We start from the raw sequence: 21,666 nt of genomic DNA on the forward strand, positions 1-21,666 counted from the left end.
TTGTCTGGGAGCCCTGCATGACCCAATCCTGGGAGCCGTGGGCTGGGTGGCAGCACAGCAGAGTACCTGGCCTTCAGGGAGCAGGGTGGAGGGGTGGGCAGTGGGGCCTGGATTTGCAGCAACTGGTGCTGCCAGCAGCCTAGCCTGGCCCACCTTGGGATGGGGGTAGGGAAGGCAGGTTGCTTATGGCCAGCACCCAGTCACCAGCCCCAGGGGAGCAAGCAGGGTCAGGGGGCTTGGCCAGTGGCTGCCTGGGCCTAGCCCTGCCCAGACAGCTTACCATGATCCCTGGGCACCTGTGCACAGCCAACCTCTGATCTGAGGCTGGGCAGCATGGGCCCCAGAGCAACTTATCTCTGAAATGCTGCAAACTCACAAAAAAGGCTTCTGTCTTTTGCCTTTGCAGGGCCAACATCTAGATGCAGGAGAGAGGCTGCAGGGCCCTGCAGGAGTGCCACCTCAGGATCACTGCTGCCCACTCCTGAAGCTGCCCAGATGCACCAGCTGCACCAGCAGCGCACCACAGACTAGACCCTCCTGTTCCAGCAGCTGATGGCAGTGGTGGAGACCTGGGCAGCATGGGAGCAGGTATGGAAGCTGCACTGGCAGGAGCAAGACATCACCAGGGAGACTGCCCAGGAGGAGGCATGGGACCAGGCACAGCGGGACCACTGGGCCTGCCTGGAGGCCCCGGAGCAGTGCTGTATGGAGCTGCTCCAGCAGCAACTGGCTAGCTACTACCAGCCAGTGGAGCCTACATCTAGGCCACCCCACACCAGGCACCAGGCCACAGCACTGCAGAGCCCCTGGGTCCCACCCACTGCCCTGCAGCAGGCCCCCACTGCCTCCCACCTTCAGGAGCCTCTGCTGTTCACCTCAGCCCCCAGGCCCATGGGGGAACTATCCATGGCCAGGGTGCAAGTTGCTATTTATGCACCATAACTAAACAGTGCTTATGATTTCTGAAGTGGATGTCAGCCTGAACCAAAACATTTAGATACTGATTGAGTTTGAAAACAGCCCTCTTTGGGCCTATGGGTACACCCATGTAAGTTTTCATTCAACCTATTAAACAGTGAGATCCTAACTACAGTGTTCAGATTTGGCCTTAGTTCCCGCTTTTGAAATCACCTTCTCCCCAGCTCCCCTATTGAAAAATGCAATGGGGAAAGGGGTTTGATTCCAGTGTTAAAAAAATGTTTATTTAACATTGCACAAAAGAGTTAAAGGTGGGACTTTCCAACTCACTGACACAGACCATGAGGTCTGCATACCAGGAACCTGAAGCATCTCTCAAGTACTGATATTCTGTGAATGTTAAATGAATGGGATCACTTTGAGCCATTTTTTAATTTCTCAGAACCCCAATGGAGACCAAAAAGAGTACTGAAGAAATGATTTTCTGAGCTATAAATAATGGTATCACTTACTTAGGCAAGAAACTGTTCTAAAAATGAATCAATAGTACTCCTTTTGTTACAAAACAAATAAATAAAATGGCAGGCCAGAAGCTGAGCCTTGGGGGCTCCAGCAGAGAGACATTTCAATTCACTGCTCTTTACAAGGGATTTTATTTGACAGCAATTTGATATATAATATCTCAGCAACACAAGAGCTGAGGCAAGGAAGTCCTGTAGTCATTATTTTTTCACTAAAATATTATGATCAACTGTGCCGAGAGCTTTGCTTAGGTCAATAAAAATAGCTCTAAGTTAGTTGTTATTACCCAAAGATAACGAAATGTCATTAGTAACTTTAACTGAGTTGTAGCTAGGATCATGCCAGATCCCAGTTTGACAGAAAGATGTTGTTAAGTTCTGAAAGGTTAGGATACACGGAGGTCATGGGGAAAGGGACTTGGTAGTAGGGGTCTGCTACAGACCACCACACCAAGAGGAAAAGCTAGACTTGAAATTCATGAGGGAGCTCTCAGAGGCTGTACAGTCTAGGGACATGGTTGTCATGGGGGACCTAAATTACCCTGACATCTGCTGGGAGGAGCAGTCAGCCAAATCCAACTGTTCATGTAGGTTCTTGACCTGCATGCAGGACCTTCACCTAATGCAGGAGGCATATGGTCCCACTAGAGGGACTGTCTTACTGGACTTGGTGTTGGCTATGGGGGAGGACCTGGTAGAGGAGCTGCAGATTTATGGTAACCTTGGGGACAGTGACCACCAATCAGTTGACTTCACCATACAGTGTAGGGTGAGTAAGATAACTAGTAGGGTGGAAGTGCTTGACTTTAGGAAGGCTAACTTCAGTGTGCTTAGGAGTCTAGTCAATGATGCACTGTAGGAGAAGAGTATTGGCGAGATGGGAGTCCAGGAAGGGTGGTCATTCCTAAAGGAAGTCATCCTTCAGGCACAGAGGGAGACTATCCCAGTATGAGGAAAAGGGGGGAAAGAGCCAAAAAACTTCCTGGGCTCAACAGGGAAATCCAGGGGAGCCAAAGGGCAAAAAAAGAATGCTTATGGCAGTAGAAGCACGGGGAAGCTACCAGGGAGGAACATACCTACTTGGCCCGCACTTGCAGGGAGACAGTTAGAAAGGCCAAAGCAACTACGGAGCTGAGGCTGGCAACACAAAGACAATAAAAAGTCTTTTTTTTTTTAGGTATGTAGGGAGTAAAAGGAAGGCGCAGGGCAGCATAGGACCCCTACTGAACAAGGAGGAGCAATTAGTGACAAAGAGGGGGGACAAGGTTGAGCTATTCAGTGAAGTTTTTTGTCTCAGTGTTCCTGATAAGTCTCAAGATAAGTCTTAGATGGGCATCAGAGGGACACCAGCCTACCAACTGTCAACGCTGACTTGGTGCACAGTAACTTGGATGGACTGGATGTGTTCAAGTCAGCAGGCCCGGATGAGCTACATCCAAGGGTACTGAAGGAATCATATCAGTGTCATAGCAGAACCACTAGCACGGCTCTTTGAGTGCTCATGGCACTTGGGTCAGGTCCTGGAGGACTGGAAAAGGGCCAGTGTGGTCCCTATTTTCAAGAGGGGGAAGAAGGAGGAACCGAGTAATTATAGGCCAGTCAGTCTCACCTCCATCCTTGGAAAGGTCTTTGAAAAGATCATGAAGAATCATATTTGTGGGAGTCCAGAGGGAAAAATAATGCAGCAGGGAAACCAGCATGGATTTGTAGCAGGTAGATCATGCCTGACCAATCTGGTTTTGTTTTATGACAGGGTCACAAAATGTTTAGATGCAGGAGTAGAGGTGGATGTCTTTTTCTTGGCCTTTAGCAAGGCCTTCAATATGGTATCTCATCCTATTCTCATAAATAAATTAAGAGTCGGTGACATAGATGTTTACATGGTCTGGTGGGTGACAAATTAACTTAATGGTTGCATCCAGAGAGTGGTAGTAGACAGGTCAGTATCAATCTGGAAGGATATGGGTAGTGGGGTCCCGCAGGGTTCAGTCCTTGGGCCTGTATTCTTTCATATTTTCATCAGTGACTTGGATGTGGGTGTGAAATGTACTGTCAGAATTTGTGGACAATACTAAATTGTGGGGTGAAGTGCACACTCCAGAGGGTAGGGAACAATTGCAGGCAGACCTGGACAGGTTAGAAAAGTTGGCAGTGCACAATAGGATGCAATACAACAAGGACAAGTGCAGAGTGCTGCACCTGGGGCGTAAAAATATTCAGCACACCTACTGGCTGGGAAGTGACCCTCTTAGCAGCACAGAAGCGGAAAGGGATCTCGGAGTCATAGTGGACTCCAAGATGAACATGAGTCATCAGTGTGATAAAATAATCAGCAAAGCACAATCAGCAGATGCATGACAAATAGATCCAAGGAGATGATACTTCCCCTCTATGCGGCATTGGTCAGACCACAGTTGGAGTACTGCGGCCGTACTTCAAGAAGGATGTTGATAGACTCAAGAGGGTCCAGAGGAGGGCCATTCATATGGTTAGGGGCTTACAGGACAAGCCCTATGGAGGAGAAAGTGAGGGACCTGGACCTCTTCAGTCTCTGCAAGAGAAGGCTGAGAGGTGATCTTGTGCCCACCTACAAATTCATTAGGGGGATGCAGCAAGGAATCAGAGATGCTCTGTTCACCCTAGCACCTCTTGTGGTAACAAGGAACAATGGTCACAAACTGACAGAGAGCAGATTTAGGTTAGATATCAGGAAAAACTTCTTGGTAAGGGTGGTCAAAATTTGGAATGGGCTTCCAAGGGAGGTGGTGCTCTCCCCTACCTTGGAGGTCTTTAAGAGAAGGCTGGATAGGCATCTGGCTGGGGTCATCTGACCCCAGCACTTCTTTCTGCCTGGCAGAGGGTCGGACTGGATGATCTGTTGAGGTCCCTTCTGACCCTAGCATCTATGAATTATTGAACCTAGATGATAAGTTTTCAAATGAAAGTTTTCAGATCCAATTATAAGCATCAGATTTAGTCCTTAGAACCATGTATAGGTCTCAGAGTGATTAGAATCTGAGAATGTATTCCTAATACTGGCCATACTTATGCAATTTCCTCATCCAAAAACAAACTTTTTATCAGAAACAATTGAAGAAAAAAATAGGTTTAGATATCTATTAGGCTTGTGCAAAGTAGCAAGAATTCACTTTGGATCTGGATTTGGCTTAATCGGAGGGACAGTGATTTGAATCACTATACGAATTTGATTTGGCCAAATTGGATCCGAAGATTTGGTGCCACTTCAGAGATTTGGCCATAGACTAAACAGGCAGCAGTCCTCACCTACACAGCTGCCTTCAGCTGATAAGTCTGTTGTAGTGGGTGAGGAGGGGAGGAAAGGGGCATGGGGAAGAAAGGGATTGGGGCTGAGACAAACTGCCCAGCTGGGGCAGGGGGCACGGACTCAGAGAGAGGTGTTGGGAGGAGCGCGATGCAGGCATGGCTAACTCCAGGCGGAAGGGGGCATGCGGCAGCAGGGCAAAGCCCCCACTCCTAGCACTGCCATGCTTGCATCCCGTGCTGCCCAACACCAGCCAGGCAAGTGGCGGCAGCGCCCACCCCCACATGCAGGCTGGATAACTGACAGCAGCGCCTGCCCCCCAGCACCTCCCCGCCCCAGCTGGGCAAGCAGCAGCAGCATCCGCATCCCATGCCCCCCGACCCCAGCCTGTTTAGTTTATGGTCAAATCTCCAAACCAGCCCCAAATCTTTTAATTGGTCTCACAATTTGATTCGGATTCAGAGATTCTCCTGCCGAATCTCCTCTGAATCAAATAGGCTATCAAAGCTTTGCACTAATATCCCTGAATGTTTTCAATTAAAGGCAGCACAATAATGCAACTTAATCTCCTCCTCCACTGCAAAAAATAAAGGTGAAAAAAAAGATAAGATTTTGTGAACAAGTAGAAGAACTTGTCAGTGAATCATGGCAGTAGACAGTTTCATTATAATTAGGATGCCAAAGGAAATGAAGAGAAACAAAATGATCAGTCATAGGGAATTGAAAAGAATGCCAGTTAGAGCATTTTAAGACAATTACTCTGCTTTGACTGATGTGCTCCATTGCTGTACAATTCCACTGTCTGCTACTTGCATTACTGAACTTCATATAGTCCTGATTCTGTCCCTATTATGCATGTGAGCTTTTCCAGAGAAGCACTGGAAAGAGTGAGTCTATTATAATTGTATTAGGCTGGCTATCTGTCTGTTTTAGGGATTCATATTGCTCTAAGACTAGTGACACATAAAAATCAGTAGCAATAGTAAAGACCACAAGTTTTCCTCCCCTTTGAATTTAAAAAACGCCTTGGGTAGAGTGTTTTCTTTGTTACCTCAAGGTAGTGTGTGTTGATTATACTGAATATTTTGTTCATTTGATACGCTTTTTTTGCTTCAATTTATTTGCATAAAGTGTAAGTAAAAATTACCTCTACTACAAAAACCTAAAGGGAAAATAGTTGAAGGTCAAGAAGAAAATGGTGTAGCCTAGGAAGCTGTTGCTGGCATCCTTGACCTGCTTTAGAATAGGTAAATCTCTGTGGCAGACAGTTTTGTCAGGGGCTGTAGAATGTTCTCTCCTCCTCAAGAGAATGTGTGTCTATATGTGAGCATTCAAATAGATAGATTAGTGAAAAACTGGTGTCACAGAGAGAAGAGTCAGTCTATGTGTAGGTCCACCTGTCACCAAACAACCCTGATGCAATGGAATCCCTGGGCAAGTACAGAGCAAAGCCTGCTATGTTATACAGAGTGTACATAAACTTCTCTGGGGCTGGCACACCCTGACAAACTCTAGCTTCCTTTTCTCCTTATCTGCACACAGGGAGCTACAGTGAAGCATGGGATATAAGTAATGCAGGACATTTTGCATGTATAGTCTTGCATCCCATGTTTTCTATAAGGCAAAAACAATGTTGAGTTATTTTGTGAGTAAGAACTGCATAATCCAGGGACCAGTAATTAATGGCCTGTGAGATGGATCCAGTCTGTGAAAAGTTGGATTTGGCCCAGGAAGTTTCAACCTAGCCCAGGGCAGCATGGGGAATTAGTGACATAGAGCTGGCCATGCCTCCCATTCTTTCTGCAGCACCTTCCTTTTCAACCCTCCTTGCTGCTGTGTTGTGCCTGCACTTCCCCAACCCCTCTGTAGGGATGGTAAGTGCAGCAATGGTAAGCACAAGCAGCTTGCACTCTCAGGGGCAGGGGAGGGGAGAAAATTTGTGGCCTTAGGGCTGGGAGAAGTGTGGGCTCACATGCTCCAACCCACAGCAGCAAAACGTTGCTATATATACACACCTCTAGCATATTCAAACCCTTTCTTTGAACACAAAGTATGTAAAAGGAGTTGATTTACCATTGTGTAACATTTAGAGGAAGAGGCCCAGAAGGGTGATCAGGAAAGTCTTCTCATCCAGAAAATGTTATAAAAGTGATGGCAATATATATACATTAAACCCTCTGAAAACTACTTATCACAGACAGATTTAGTGTAGTGCTTACAGTAAGTGTTTGTGACAAAAGAAAATACTGCAAATCATGAAGTGCTCTATAAAGATATGCTCCCATGGGATAAAACTAAATCCACTATTACTGAACAGATGTTTTTAACAAGTAATGGCAACTCCAAAGTTACTGAGCAAAATACATTTCTCTATATTCTCAGTCATGTGTAACAGGTGAAGAGCTAGAGGTTGCCGTAATGCCCCCTAGCGGTCCCCTCAACCCTGCCTGGCTCTAGCCCTTGCCTCCCAGAGTCCCATCCTGGTTCCTTGCCTGCCACATGTTGCTGTAAAACTTGATGAAGGGAGGCTGTCCTCAGAGGCTGGTGAGCCTAAGATGCATTCTCTTTATGTCTGTGCCAGTTCCTTATGTCCTATTCCCCTTAAAGGCTAAATTTTTGGTCTCCTTCCATCCCTACAGCCAGGCCCATGCCTTGCAGATGTTCCTCTATACACCATTCCATTCCTTGTAGAGGCCTCAGCCCTCCTGACTTTAACCTCCCTTTCTTCTCCAGGCTCCAGCCCTAGCCCACTAATATGAGCCCAGCTCTCTCAACCTCAGCCTTGTCTGTTCTCTGGGCCCTTGGCCCGTGTTACTCACTTTGGGCCAGCCCTTAGCATCAGGGTGCCTGACCCCAGGCTAGGCTACCCTCACTGTCTCCATCCTCAGCTTTCTGGTTCCTTACCCCAGGCTGGTCTCCTTGTTTCTCCAGTCCTCAGCTCTCTGGTCCTTAACCCCAAGCCAGGCTGCTTGCCTCTCCAGCCCATAACCCTTAGGTCCTTGACCCCAGTTTGGCTACCTAGTGCAGAATGCCCTACACAGCACCACCTCCATGGCCTCCAGGCCTACCCAAAAGCCACAACCAAGGTGCTCTGGTCGAAAGCCTAACTCACAACATAAACAAGAGCCCCTGCTTCACTATAAAAGAATCTACCAGGTCTTGGTCTTTACCTCACTGCAGGGTCATCAACTCTCTTTAGCCTGCCTACACATGCTCAGGGGTGGTGGGGGGCACATTTTAATTAGAGCAGTTCCCAGAGAGCCGCTCTAATTAAAATGCTTTATTGCCATGTGTCTAAGCCCCCATGGGTTTAAACATGGCTGCTGGGGCACTTTATCTAAAATTCATCAAGTGAGGTTTAGATGAAGTGCCCCAGGAGCCATTTTTAAACCCATGGGGGCTTAGACACATGACAATAAGGGCACGCTGGAGTGTTTTAATTAGAACATGGAGAAGACTTGATTAATCGAGTCTGCTCCAAAGCATTCTAATTAGAGCTCCAGGGAACATCTGCTAGTCTATCCACTGCAAATATCTCCCTCGGGAGCTCCTCTCTCTTTAGCATGCAGGACCTGGGTTTATGTGCCTAGAAGCCACAACCCCTTTTGGTCACATGCCTTCCCTAAGCCTGCACAGGGCTTACCGTGTCAGTCAAAGGCCAGCCTGCCTTCCTGCATCTGTGGCCCAGCAAAGCCAGCTGAGCTTACTACATCTTCTTCAAGGGGCAGGAGCTCCTGGCTCCCTGCCACAGTTACCTCTCCTCCCCGTCCCTTACACCTGAGTAACAGGGCCTGGGTCCCGTTACATCATGTAAAAGGACTGCTATAAATGCTGAAAAAAACCTATTTTAATTGCTTTTCACATGTGATAGGAAGAATCAAAGCAGTCCTTAGACATAAGTTTTTCCTCTTTAACATTCTGATTAACTATTAAATTAAAAACTGCTAATTGTTCTAACAATATCTGAAGCAAGATAGAACTTACTAAGTCACTGACATTTGGCTCCTCTGAAAAGGCTTCATTTACTATTTAGTTACAGGCAAGACTTTGAAATGGCTTTTTCACCTTATTTTTTGCATGAATGCAGTGCTCATGAAAGCAAATGGATTGACAGTCTTGGCTAATAATTAATCTCTTTCTCCACAGAAAAGGTCCAACTTTGGCAGTGCCAGTGAAAGTTCCCTCACAATTCTTGTGGACAACTAAAGATTTGAAGGACTACTTTGAAAAGTAAAAAGAATGCTTCAGTCCCCATTGTGGGTCAGTCTATTAATGGTAACTGTGGTCTTGATTTCTGCGATGAGGATTGTTTCCCTTCTATTAAAACCTGAATGCTTATTTCACATAGACCGCTGATCAACCAGTAGTTGATAAGAACTGTCATCACAACTCTTGCGGACTCCATTTTAATTAGAGATCTAGAATGAAAAGGCACTTTCAGCTAGTTGTCATTAGAAATAACAGTTTAATAATAAAAAAAAAATTAGATGCAATTAACTTCTTATATATTGTGAGAAATAGCTTTTCCTATGTGAAATTTCATGTAATTTGAAAAGAAAAGTACTCTTAATTTAAGAATTATTCTCTTTAAAAAGCAAGGTAATAGAAGTTTTTCTTTCAAAAGACTTTTGCTACAGCACTGCATTTTCCCCCATGGTTTATACCAATTCTAACTGCTGTTGGCTTAATTTTGTAGGTTCGGTTACCTAATCCGAGTATTTTTCATTGCAGAACTCTTTTTGGTACTGAAATAGACACTGAACATGGACTTTCAGGAAGCCTTGATATGCCATCAGGAAAAAAAAAAAAAAAAAAAGACCAATAGACCTATTGGGGATACTACACTGATCCACTTCTGTCCTCACAAAAGGATCCTAATGCTGAATATAGTAGGAGGAAACATGAAATGCCTGGTCTTTCCTTCATCCACCGACAGAGAAGTGGCCTGTTTTTCTGTCTGGCCCAGTTCAGATCCATTGTAATTAATTACCAACATACTGAACCTGAACACATACTTTTGCTAAATAAAGTAAAACAGAATACAGTGTGGACTCCAAAGAGACAAAAGGTCTTTCCAAAAATAATATAATTGTCTGAAAATATAGATGGTCCAGAACAAAAACAAAATACCTTTGAACCTTAAGGCATAGATTGATCTGTAACTGAAAACAGACAATGAAGGCATTATAAAATCAGGAAGTGTAAAAAGAAAGAAGACACATTTAAAAAGGCAAGACATCCTATGATTCATATTACTTTATTATTCACCAAATTAAAAGACAGTAATTGCTTGTGATGTGATTAAGTCTCCAAAACCCATCCAAATGGAATTGCAGAATCATGAAATGTAGAGGATGGCAATAAGCTGGCCCTGACTGTGGTCAATTTGAGCTTCATGCAACGCAGAAAGGTGGGACAAGCAGAAGATGCCATTTATCACCTTTGCCTCATACATTCTGGAAGCAGCCAGGCACCACCAGCAGTCCATGGTGTAAACAAGAGTAACCTCCGGAACTGCTCAGTGCCTACTACAATCCTTAGTGAAGCTGTTTGGTGCTCCAGCCCTGGCTTCTTCCTCCGTTGGCCACTCCCTCACCTTGTCCCTGTGCCAAGAGCCCCAAGGAAGGTTAACATAAGGCCATTCTGTAGTACAGGCCCTACATAACTAGGCACTTGCCCATCCATGTAGGTGGTCTCCCTCTTGAAATGACTAGTCAGGTCTGTGGTTCCTGTACACCCAAGGCCAATGTTGAAGGGCTGCATTATTGGGCAGACCATGTCCTACTAGTCAGTAGAATCTATGAACACAGGAACAACAGTATGTAGGCTGCCTTTTTATGTTTTGGAAATGAAGCTCCAAGTACTAGTTAAGGCAGGAGTTATTCTGATAAAATAAGATTGTGTGATCTTTACTCATGTTTAAGGAAAACAGGTTAATGGTTTCCACATAGTTCCACATTGTAAACCACACTGACAATCATCACATGGAATGCAAGATAATTCAATATGATCAGCAACTTTTGCTTGAGACAGACCCAGAGCTGAGTTATCATAAAAATATAAAATTTTCTCCCTCCATAAAAAAGAAATGGATGACTTTTGCAGGCCGTTACAAGGGGGTAAACATAGTGAAGAATCAAAAATATAAATACATATGCCAAACCTTGCTGATGAGCATCTTTAAAACAAAGCTCCTGGGGCTATGGTGCAGCTAGGCCCTTGACATCCATTCACAGAAATGTGTAACAAAAAATATTGAAAATGTCAATAAAGGGAGATTTGCCTCTAGTTCATCCATGGAATGTGGAGAAGTAGTCTTCTGACCAGATGCCATATAGTGCAACAAGATGAGGTAGAAGGGTAGATCCCACTTTGGAGCCAGTTCCATCTCTGATGCCTGTATGCAATTACATTTAAAGTGAGTAGGAGTTAGGCATGCACTCATATTTTAAAGGTCAGAATATGGCCCACAACCACTAAATTAATGTCTAAGCAACGGGAGAACATTCAAATGGTTTGGATTTCTAGTTTGAACATCCCAAAGTTTAGCTGCTTTTCCATATTACAGTATTGGAAACTCTTGTATGTGTGAAACCTGAGTCTGAAGTCTCACAACAATAGGCCTTCTCAGAAGATAGTCTATCTTTCCCAGTTGTAGTAGGGCAGTAGATACCTCACCATCAGACTCTTTGATGGTAGCCTGGCAATTTGGCTAAAAGAAGAAACTAGGGTGAAGACATTTACATTAAAACAATAGCCATAATCAAGTCAACTGTGTATTTTAAGTCTAAGATGCAGAAAAGGTTTGATTTCTATTTCAGGTAACAATACAAGATGATTTCTTATCTTTTTTACAAACAGTCACCCATTCCTACTCATAATGTAATTCAGTGGTTTAAAATGCCACTCATTACTTTGAATACACGGTCTTGCATTATACACTTTCTTGAACTGTGAAAGAGTCTCATGTACTTCACAAGCTAATGAACAAATTACAGAGAGAGAGCCCTTCACCTACATTGAAACGAAGCCCTGGAGTGCAAAAATACTGTTGAACAATGCAAACGACACTTTCACTACAACTTCGGACAGGAAATGAAACATTTTTTCTAAGAGCCAGATATTGGCCCAGTTTTAAGTACTCATGTGAAAATACAGAGAATTAAAGCATGCTCTCCCAGTCACTACCTCTGCATGGCTGCCTTAATCACTCAGGATATAGTGATGAAGAACTAGTTCTATGTGGCTCTTAGTACTTCCTTTCCCTAGGAAAGGTCAGGGAGTGACTAAAGTCTCCATTCTACCCTCACAATGGGTCAGTTAATCAGGCTAAGGCGGAACCTATTGGAATTGAGCTATATATACTGTGAGATTCTTTCAGATTATACCACCTTCTTTCAACATGGAAGGAGTAGAGCTGCGATTTGAGTTGTCAGGTATAATGGCTTTCCACTTATCCATTTGTCCAAAAGAAGCATACTTCAGAGTGGCAATAAAAAGAAAAGAGAAGTCCATATTGCAGTTTGATTCCATGATTGCATAACTCATTTGCTTGCTTCAGATCCATATAGGGTCTTAAGTTTTCAGTGTGCCTGATTTTATGCCAATGATGCAAGTCACATTGTTGAGAGAGAATAGAAATCAGCCTCCTAAATCCTAAGTGCAGGACTCCATGGGGTGTGTCTGCACAGGATGTGTTAATGCACATTAGCCTAATTTAACATGTATTAAAAATGACAAATTTAGGCTAATCACGTTGCTGCATTTGCAGTTATCAAATTTAGGCACGATTAGTTAAAATACATTCGCGCATGATTAGACGTGACCTGGCATTAACTTTAATACTGGGTCTACCCTGCCACGAGGGGGCCGGTCTGAGCAGAGCCCCAGGGCTCCTGGCTGGCTGCCTCTTCTGCTCCAGGGTTGAAGTGCTGCCTGGCAGCCCCAAGCCGCAAGATATAAAAGCAAGCAGCCATTTTGTGCCTTGGGGCACACATATACCAGCAGTCTACAGGAAACTGCTCATCTGTGTAGCAGCCCAGCAGGCCCTGTGTGCCCTCCTGGACAAGACACTGGCCTGTCCCCCTCCAGAGTTGCTGCTTGGCCACAGATGGGTTGCAAGAAGCTACAGCTTGCTGCACCCCTTGGCCAGCCCAATTCCACCAGGGCTGCTGTCTGGCTGTCTCTGGCAGCAGAGCCAGCACCTGCTCCCTGCTGCTGCTCACCCCAAGCTGTCCCTTGTGCTTGCAGATCCTGTAGTGAGGCACCTACATCATGCAGCTCCGAGTCCCTGACCATGCCCCTGCACTGGGTGCTGCTGGCAGCCATCCAGGGCCAACCATGCAGGGACAGCCACACGGGCCCAGAGACCTGGCATGGGAATCACGTCCACCATGTCCTCCTCCCATCAAGCCCCAGCCCCACCTACATGTGCATGGCCATCCCAGCCACCCCCAAATGGACCCGGGAGGTGCACAACCTCATGGTGCTGTGCTGACATGCAGATGCAGCTCATGTGGCATAGGCACTTGAATGCCCATACATATGAAGCCATCTACAGGTAGGATTCATGCACAAGGCCACTCCCAGACAGTGTGGCAGTGCCACGTAAAGGTCGAGGTCTTGTGGGCACAGTGGATGGCTGTGAATGACATCAAACGTCTGTCCAGTCATGCCCAAAAAACTATGCCATTTATGCAGGAGCTGACAGTACCCTGAGAACCAAGCTGCAGGCTTGCGCGTGCCACCAGCAGGGACAGCCTGGCCACATGCACACCCCACCCTGATGCCTCCAGTGACATGTCACTGGAGAAGGGGCCTTTGGGGCTTCAGTGCCCCACCCCACCCTCCTCCCCGGCTGCTGCATGCACTGGCAGCCCGGGGAGCCCTGTCCAGCAGCTGCCTGACCCTTGGCCCAGCCCCACATCCTGCCACAAGTTGCAAGCGGACACACCACTGCTGGCCCCAGCAGTGCCAGCTCCTCCATGGGGTGTCTCCTGGCTGGGCATGGGCCGGTCAGTGAAAGCAGGGTGTTCAGGGAGGGAGCTGTTGCATGCTGCCCCTGTGCTGAGCACACGGCTCCTGGGCAGGGAAGGCGCTGGCTAGGGATCAGAGCTTCCAAGATCGCTGCCAAATGCTAGCAGTTGGCTCTGGCTTCAACATGGCTGTCAGGTGCTGGTAGCCATGCAGCTGAAGGCTGGAGCTCCCCCTGGAGACCACAGGGGCACATAGCAGGGCTGAAGGGACTTGGGACTAACACTGGTGCCAAGTACAATAAAGTTAGTCCCAAGCGCCTGCACATGTAGCCCTGGCCTTCTGTCACCTGTGGTCAAATGGGGCTTAGCTTCCCCAGACTAATTTTGTGGTGGCTGGTAACAGCAGCACCACCATAGTGCCACCACCCTGCAGCACCATGCCCAGCACCCCTACTGTACACTCCTCTGCCACCAGTGCATGCCAGCCCCGCAGTAGCCCTCAGTCCCCTGCCCCTACCCTCACTAATATTTTCTCCCATTGCTACTGGTGTGGAAACCTGCCAAAAATTGCTTAATGCCCATTACATTTAGTCATGCTTACTTGCCTGTGTAGATGCACCCTATGTGTGATAAAAGTCTCAAACTGAAGGACATCAAAGAACTAGTTTTGCAGGAAACTTTCATTTCTGTGGAATTCTTCTGATGCAAGCAGCTTTTTCTATAACCTCAGCCTCATGATTCTTTACTTCTGATGTAAATAAGAAGGGATGTACTAATGAAATTTCTCAGCTAAGCATGATGTAGAGAGTTATTTAAGGGAACAGCAACAAGACCCTATCTGCTCACAGAAGGAATAATGACTACTATCTTACTAAAACAGGGAATGTCAAAGGGAGATAGCTGATCTTTCAGATGCCAACACAGTTGTATTAAGAGAAATCTCCTTTTACAGTGAAAACCAGTCAAATGTCACTATGAACCATTCATTTTAGAATCAGTCAGAACAAAGTGCAAAGCTGTAACATTTTTTCACACCAGGGCTTTAAAAAAGAGTCTATTTTTCTTTTTCATATCCAACTTAGAGCAGTAGACCTAGCAAGATAACTTGAGGCTCCCCAAGGCAAATCTGGCTGTAGCTGCTTTATTCATCTTCCTAGATTTCACATACTTTTACATTTAAGGTTTCCATAGGACATGTCTATGTAAAGCCTCCCTTAGTGATCTAGATAACTGTCCATGCTGCGTCACATAATGATGGACACCTCCATTTGTGTTCAGTTGTCATACATCACCAGAAATTAACTCTTTTTGCAGAAAAGAAATAGTTACTTAGTGTTTGGGTTTGACCTTCTAATAATTTTAATTTGTGCCTGAAAGCATCTCCTCTGCCAGCTGCGGCAATGAACCAAGCATAATGTCTAGTAACAACAATCTCCTGCACCAGTGTAACTTATATCCACTCCTGCTCCTTAAAAATCCCATAGTGCTTTTACAAGCTTGAGCCTTGTAGCCTGTACTCTGACCAAATTCCAGTTTGGATAACCTACGGCCCTGATTCAGAAGAGAACCTGAATACATGCTTTGGTCAATCCCCATTCAGCTACAGCAAGTGTACAGGTTCATAAACTCCTCGAACAGACTGGGAGAGAATTCTCATGGGGATGGCAGTGTGAGGACCACCATAAGGCCTGCCCCTCAAGTCTTTCATGTCTTGGCATGGGGCCAAGGAAGGAGCCTGTAAGGGGCAGACTGTAGTGAGCAGCACTGCTGCAGTTCTATGCAGCTGAGTTCTGCAGTTCTTCATAGACAGCTTTGAGAAGACTTAAATAATTGCATTTCAAAGTGTAGGACATAAAACTTTTTGGGTGAGGGGGAGGCAGTAAAGACTAGCTGAGGATGTAAACAAACATCAAAACTGCTTTCCTGAGTCTCATTTCTTATTTTGTTAATGAGTAAGACTTTAGCTGTTATCATTTCAGAGAAAACCTTCAAAATGTGAAGTGAATCTTATTAATGTAGAGAAAGCTGCCTGAATTTGCAGACAGCCTGAAATAATAGTTCCTATATGTGAACAGTAGAGCAAATTCAGATACCAGCAAAAACATTTCAAATGACAACCTTGTTAACAAAGCAGATCAAAAGAAATAAAATAAAAGTATTGTATTACTATGAAGCTGCATACCGGCTTTCCCCAAAGCATGTTTGTTTGGGGTGTCAGATAAAAGGGAGAAACGTGAACAGGAGAAGATGTATAAATAAAGCATCATCTGCAAGTAATATGGTTCTCGTAAGTACTAATGTCAGTGACATGGGCAGGAGCAGGGGACGTGGTTCTGGAAGCTATATTTAGAGTTTGAGGAGAGGCTTAAGTCCAAGGCCTCTGATAATTTTCTCATGGTTCCATAGACAAAGTGGGAGAAGAAAGAAGAGACAGAGAGTGCTGTAGTTGGTGGTGCCTTAATCTGTAATACTATAGTTAATGGGTTCAAGGGTGGAATATACAATTGGTTTAAGTCTATATAAGGAAGAGCTCAACTTTAAAGCTTGGCTTAAAACCACTTTTACCTTCCATAAAGTCTCATGCAGAGTCTAAAGAGTCTCTAAAGAAACAGTGAACCAACAATATTAGAGAGGCTTTTGACATGAGACAAAATTTGTGTTTCTATCCTAAGAGGAAACACATCTGCAGGTGTGGGTGGGTACTGTAGGTACACTACATGGGGATATAAATAGCCTAAAAAAAAATCTTGCCAAGGACTAATGATATGGTACCCTGTTGCTAACACTGATGTGCTGCTTAGTGTCTGTGTAATCATTCTGTTCCAACTGATCCTTATGAACTCTTTTTTGAAGGCTTAAAAATGTATACAAATTAAAAAAAATTGACATCATGTAATTCTTCTTTTGAAACCTCCTACAAAGTGGATCTAGTTTCCTGAGAAGTCCATTCTGAAGTAAATATGATAGAATTAGCTAGCCCAATTGAAAGCTGTCAAAACAGACACTTCCTATTATTTTACTGCAGACTTCTCTGCTGAAAATATCTTAGTCTTAAAATATCTTAAGCAAGGCCTGGAGGCTAAAAGAGAAACGTTTTTGTTCTCTTATTATAAGTGGTGGTCCCTGTCCTTCAGTTAATAAGCACCAAATTCACAGAACAAAAATCTATAAAACAAGGAAAAACTATAACAAAGACAAAGATATCCTGAAGACTCATACCTACATTTTACTAGGACTGCCATTTTGAATGTAATTATGCTAATACTAATACAAATTATGGTAATTACTGCAACCGTTTCAATAATCAAAGTTATAACTAAGTTTGATAAGACTTCTAGTATGCTGATGTTATGAGATACCATCTTATGTTTACACACATGTATGAAAACTGTTTAAGGGATATTCTTCTTCTTCTTCTGGGCAGTTTTTACAAAGGTAGATGTAATTCATACTAAAGCAGCCAGACTGTAAAGAGCCTTTTATTATTCCTATGGACACGGCAGTCTATTTTTTCTATAACATATTGTACTAGATCTATTCTGGGTTTTCACACAAATTCTGAGCCCATTTCCACATGCAAAAATTAGCGTGCAATTATATACCCATCTTTACATGCATTACAGCTGTTTCAGTAGTTTTTTCTAGTGCTCAGCTATGCGCCAGGTAAGTCATAGAAGACAAAGAAAATAGCTACTTATATAATAGAAGATTGAGAGGCGACTTGACTACAATGTATAAATGCCAGGAGAGAATGTCAGGTATTTTATTTTAGGGCTATTTAGTCTAGTAGGAAAAAAACATAACTAGAACCCACGGCTAAACACTAAACCCAGGTAAAGTCACGTTAGAAATAAGGGTTTTTTTAAAAAGTTGTTTCTGAGGATGACTAACCATTAGAATAATTAGAGTAGAGTAATGGATGTGGTAGTTTTACCATCTCCAAATATCTTCATATCAGGCATAGCTGCTTAGATGTTTGCCTAAAGAAATACTTTAGGCAAACACAAGTTAGTATTCAGGCAAATGGAAGTTGTTGGGCTCAATACAGGGTAAAATAAGGGTATATAACATACAGGGAGTCAGACTATGTGATCTAATGGTCCTCTAAAACTCTGAGTTATACCACCAGTAGTCTGAACACTTCTATAAAGAAAAACAAAATCAGTCAATCTCTTACTTTCTCCCCACTAAAATAAATTAGATTTGATCTTAGGGGATTTTTTTTAAATAATGATATTATGACAGGTGTGAGAAAGATGAGTCAATGAAATGAGTTTTATGAATCTGGAATCTCAGGTTATTGGCCCATGTTTTTTAAAATTTAACCTTGAGGGGCTGGATGGCAGCCTTTAAACCCAATTTTGGCTTCATCTACTGGAACAAGTCAAATCTTCTGAGCCATCTGTTGTATGCATTTGTGTTTAATAGAGCTCTCCCATGCCCAAAGACAGAGGGGTTAGTTTGATCAAAAGTGGGTGGAATCTCTAAGAGCATTCTCCTTTAATCTTTCTTTTCTTGCAAGACCTTTATCTCTTCTTATTCTGCCTGTTTTTAGCATCTTATGTTGCCTCTGTCTCTTTCTGTACAGTATTTTCTGCCTTTACTCTTTCTTTTCTCTTTGTCAAAATATTTCCTCTTCAGTCCCTTTTCTTCTGGCTCCATTAATGGGTGTTGCTAGGTTTTTCTATAGGTGAAGTGAAATCTTGAAACAGCCTCCCCTGCACACCCATATGTGGGGACCCCTGTGATGGGGTGTGCTGTGCTAATGTGCCATGTGTGGGTGGAGAGCTTTTCAGCTGTCCCAAACAAGTGGCAGTCTGGAGGGATCTCCTTTCCCAAATCTATGCCTGTACTCCAACTCTTTCTGCATTTTCACCCATGTCTTCTGCAGCTCACTTTCTCTCTCCGTCTTTCACTCTGGACACAAACAGAAATGCAGGTCCCCACTGTAACTCATGGCACTTCACAGGAAATGCCATGTGTTACAGCAATCCCACAGACCTAATAGACATTTGCTGTTGTGTCCTGGGGGTTGGAGGATTGAGCTGCAGTTTAGCATATCTGTGAGTCTGCAGCCACTCCCCCATAGTCCTGCCCCTCCCAGCCCCTGCACTGTCTTCAGAATGAGAAGTGGGGAAAGGACTAGAGGGAACTCATTTGAGGGTTGCCCAGCCAGCGCTGGAGGGTGGGGTGGGTGCATTGGAGCCCTCCCCCACCTGGTGGGGGGGGGCGCATTTTCCTGGTGCTGTTTTCCAGTCCATTGGGCTCCAATCTACCTGCCCCACCCTCCAGTGCTGGCTGGGCAACTCCCAGAACAAGCTTCCTCTGCTCCCTTCCCACCCTCCCATTCTGAAAACAGTACCAGAAGCAGGGCTGGGCTGCATCAGCCCATCCTTCCTCCTGGCACAGGCAGACAAGTTAATGAAGGCACTCCACTTTGGAGTGCCTTTATCTGAACCCTCATGTAATAAGGGTTCAGATTGTCATGGGACTGGGCCCTTTTAAAGCACTCTGAAGCCATGCTCTTCTGTAAGGGCATGGGTATAGAGCACTTCCAGTGGCCGATTGTGTGGCAAAATGTCACTTGTGTCAGTGCACTCTATACTCCAGCCCTTTCTGTCTTTATCCCTCTCCCCTTCCTCTTTATTTCACTCTCTCCTTCATTTTCCTATCACTTCCTATCCTACCCTCAGTTTTTGCAGCATCACTTTCCCCACACTCATTCTTATCTCTCTGTTCCCTTTTAACTCATTCCTCCTGAATTTCTCACACCTTGAAAAAAACTGGCCGGAAGTCGGTGGTAGACAGCCTTTCCTGTTCACCACAGGGAAAAGAATTTGGCAGGGACCTGTCTCACAGAAAGGATATTGAGGTATTACTTCTTCACCCTTCCAAATAGTATCTCGGGCATGTGTAAGTGTTGTTTGCTGCTGCTGCTGCTATCTTAGAGCTTCTTCCTCCACAGGTACTGAAGTTGTGGCTCTCCTACCTTGAGTAAATTCCAATATATTTTGATATTATGGCACACCATAAGGAGATGGTGCCTCAGTGGGTCTCCCTCACCTAGAAACTTTGTAGTCTCTGGACTGCAAGCAGAAAGAATTGGCAGCTGCTGCTTATACCACCACCCTAAATTAATCCACCCTGAGTCTAACTTTGACTCATTGGCTAGCTTGGGCCCACAAGCATTGTTAGGCAGCCCTGAGTAAATTGTGGAGCTCAACATCTTCACTATGTATTACAGCTGTCCTGACATATGCTCTTCACAGTGTGTATGTGTGGAATATTTGCTTCTCTTTTCCCCTTCTGGAATGAGATCAAACAACATATTTCTTTGTATTTTGTGCCTCTAGAAGAGGGACCAAACGGTGACCAAATATTTCCTGTAGGCTTCTAAATAAATGCATTAAAAAAGAGGCTTAAGAACTAAAACTATTAAGAATAATATGGATGAAAGACAAAAATATGAAGAGGTGTAAGAATTGTGCTTCGTTTCCTATCAGGTTAATTTGTGGATCTTTGCAAACATAGATGCATGACAGGAAAGACAAAGTATGGAGAGCATATAATAATGTCACCTAAACCTCTCTCACCCGCACACTCCTTCTCTGACTCATACACAGTCTCACTTCCTGGAAGAAACTTCTTAAAGAAACCAACACACAGCAACCCACCTCTTCCAGACATAGGGAATATGCCTTTTTGATCTTATCCTACTATGCAACCCTCAAATCTAGATCTAGGGTTAGGGGAAATAGCATTCCCCAGTACTGATTCACTCTAACTCAGATATTTTTTGTTTTAAAATTGTATCAAGGGCTTCCTCTGGCCTCAAAATATTCTATAGGCACCTTGAGAAGTAGGAATCAGGATAGGTTAATTATATGTTATACATTATATCAGTTTGTGTACCTTGCTATGCCCACTTTTTTCTTGCTCAAGCAAGTGCCATCCCATCACGTGTAAAGAAAAAGCTCAAGTGGTCAGATAAATACGTGCAGTATCTTGCCACTTAGTCTGAGCATAGTAACATTTTGACTCATGAGTAATGAGTCATTACTAAGCCCTTTTTACTGGATCAGATTGTTTTACATTAATCATCTGACCAGATTATTTCTGCACAGTAGGATGTCCCTGAGCCAGCTGCACATTGCCTGGAAATTCACAATTGGAATGATAACAATCTTTTTATATGACCTCTAAGGGATATTTTTTTAATACCCAGGTAACAGCTAATAATATTTAAAATATATAATGATATGTTTGATTATAACGTCATAGATGCAACCTGAAAGAGCATCTATACAGACTTTTAAATTGACCAAAGAGCCTTTAAAGACTGATTTATCTTTCTAGTAACTGCACTGAATCAGTTTCCTGTGTTTTTTTAAAAACCAGGTGTGTGGAGCTCTTTTTTTCTTTCCCTTTTAAAATTAAATGAAATGTTTAACTAACACCTGCGTTTACTGACAGATATTGTTCATGGCCCATTGCTTACCCAATGATTTGCGAATCAGATCATCCTCTGTCTTCAGCTAATCTTTATGCTACATATGCATGAACTAGGGACAGCTGTACTCTGTGCATTTGGTAGAGCAAGCTAAAATTGGGGACCTGAAAACCTCTCTTTTACTGGCCTAAGTGCTGACTGACAGCATTGTATAGAGAAATCTATAGTAGCCCAAGGAAGGGTGCATTTTAGGCACTATACCCACACATCAAAGGCGAAATCCTGGCTCCACTGAATTAATTGGGAACATTTCTATTGAGTCCATGAACCCATGTTTCAACCCAGAACTCCCACTAGAGGGGCACATCTACACAAGATATTTACTGCAGAGTAGACTAATTAGTTCCACAGTAAACATCTTGTGTCTACACATGTCAGGAGTGGACTGGCCAAGTTCGCCGATGACACCAAACTTTGGGGCAAAGCATCCACGCCAGAAGACAGGCGGGTGATCCAGGC

The 21,666-nt window shown here is 44.1% G+C and overlaps 2 long non-coding RNA genes across 2 annotated transcripts; one reads left to right on the top strand and one right to left on the bottom strand.

Moving 5' to 3' along the window:
* Positions 1–242: 242 nt before the first annotated feature.
* LOC109306265 lies at positions 243–9,231 on the top strand. Its single transcript, XR_002099921.1, has 3 exons — positions 243–588; positions 8,869–8,952; positions 9,071–9,231. It is a non-coding gene; the product is annotated as an uncharacterized LOC109306265 (long non-coding RNA).
* A 729-nt stretch (positions 9,232–9,960) lies between these two features.
* On the bottom strand, positions 9,961–12,188 carry LOC109306266. The gene is made up of 2 exons (XR_002099922.1): positions 11,318–12,188; positions 9,961–11,119 (listed from the first exon to the last, which is right to left on the bottom strand). It is a non-coding gene; the product is annotated as an uncharacterized LOC109306266 (long non-coding RNA).
* Between the last annotated feature and the right edge of the window lie 9,478 nt (positions 12,189–21,666).

Source organism: Crocodylus porosus, unplaced genomic scaffold (genome assembly GCF_001723895.1).
Source record: "Crocodylus porosus isolate Cpor-Errol unplaced genomic scaffold, CroPor_comp1, whole genome shotgun sequence".
Classification (NCBI taxonomy): domain Eukaryota; kingdom Metazoa; phylum Chordata; order Crocodylia; family Crocodylidae; genus Crocodylus; species Crocodylus porosus.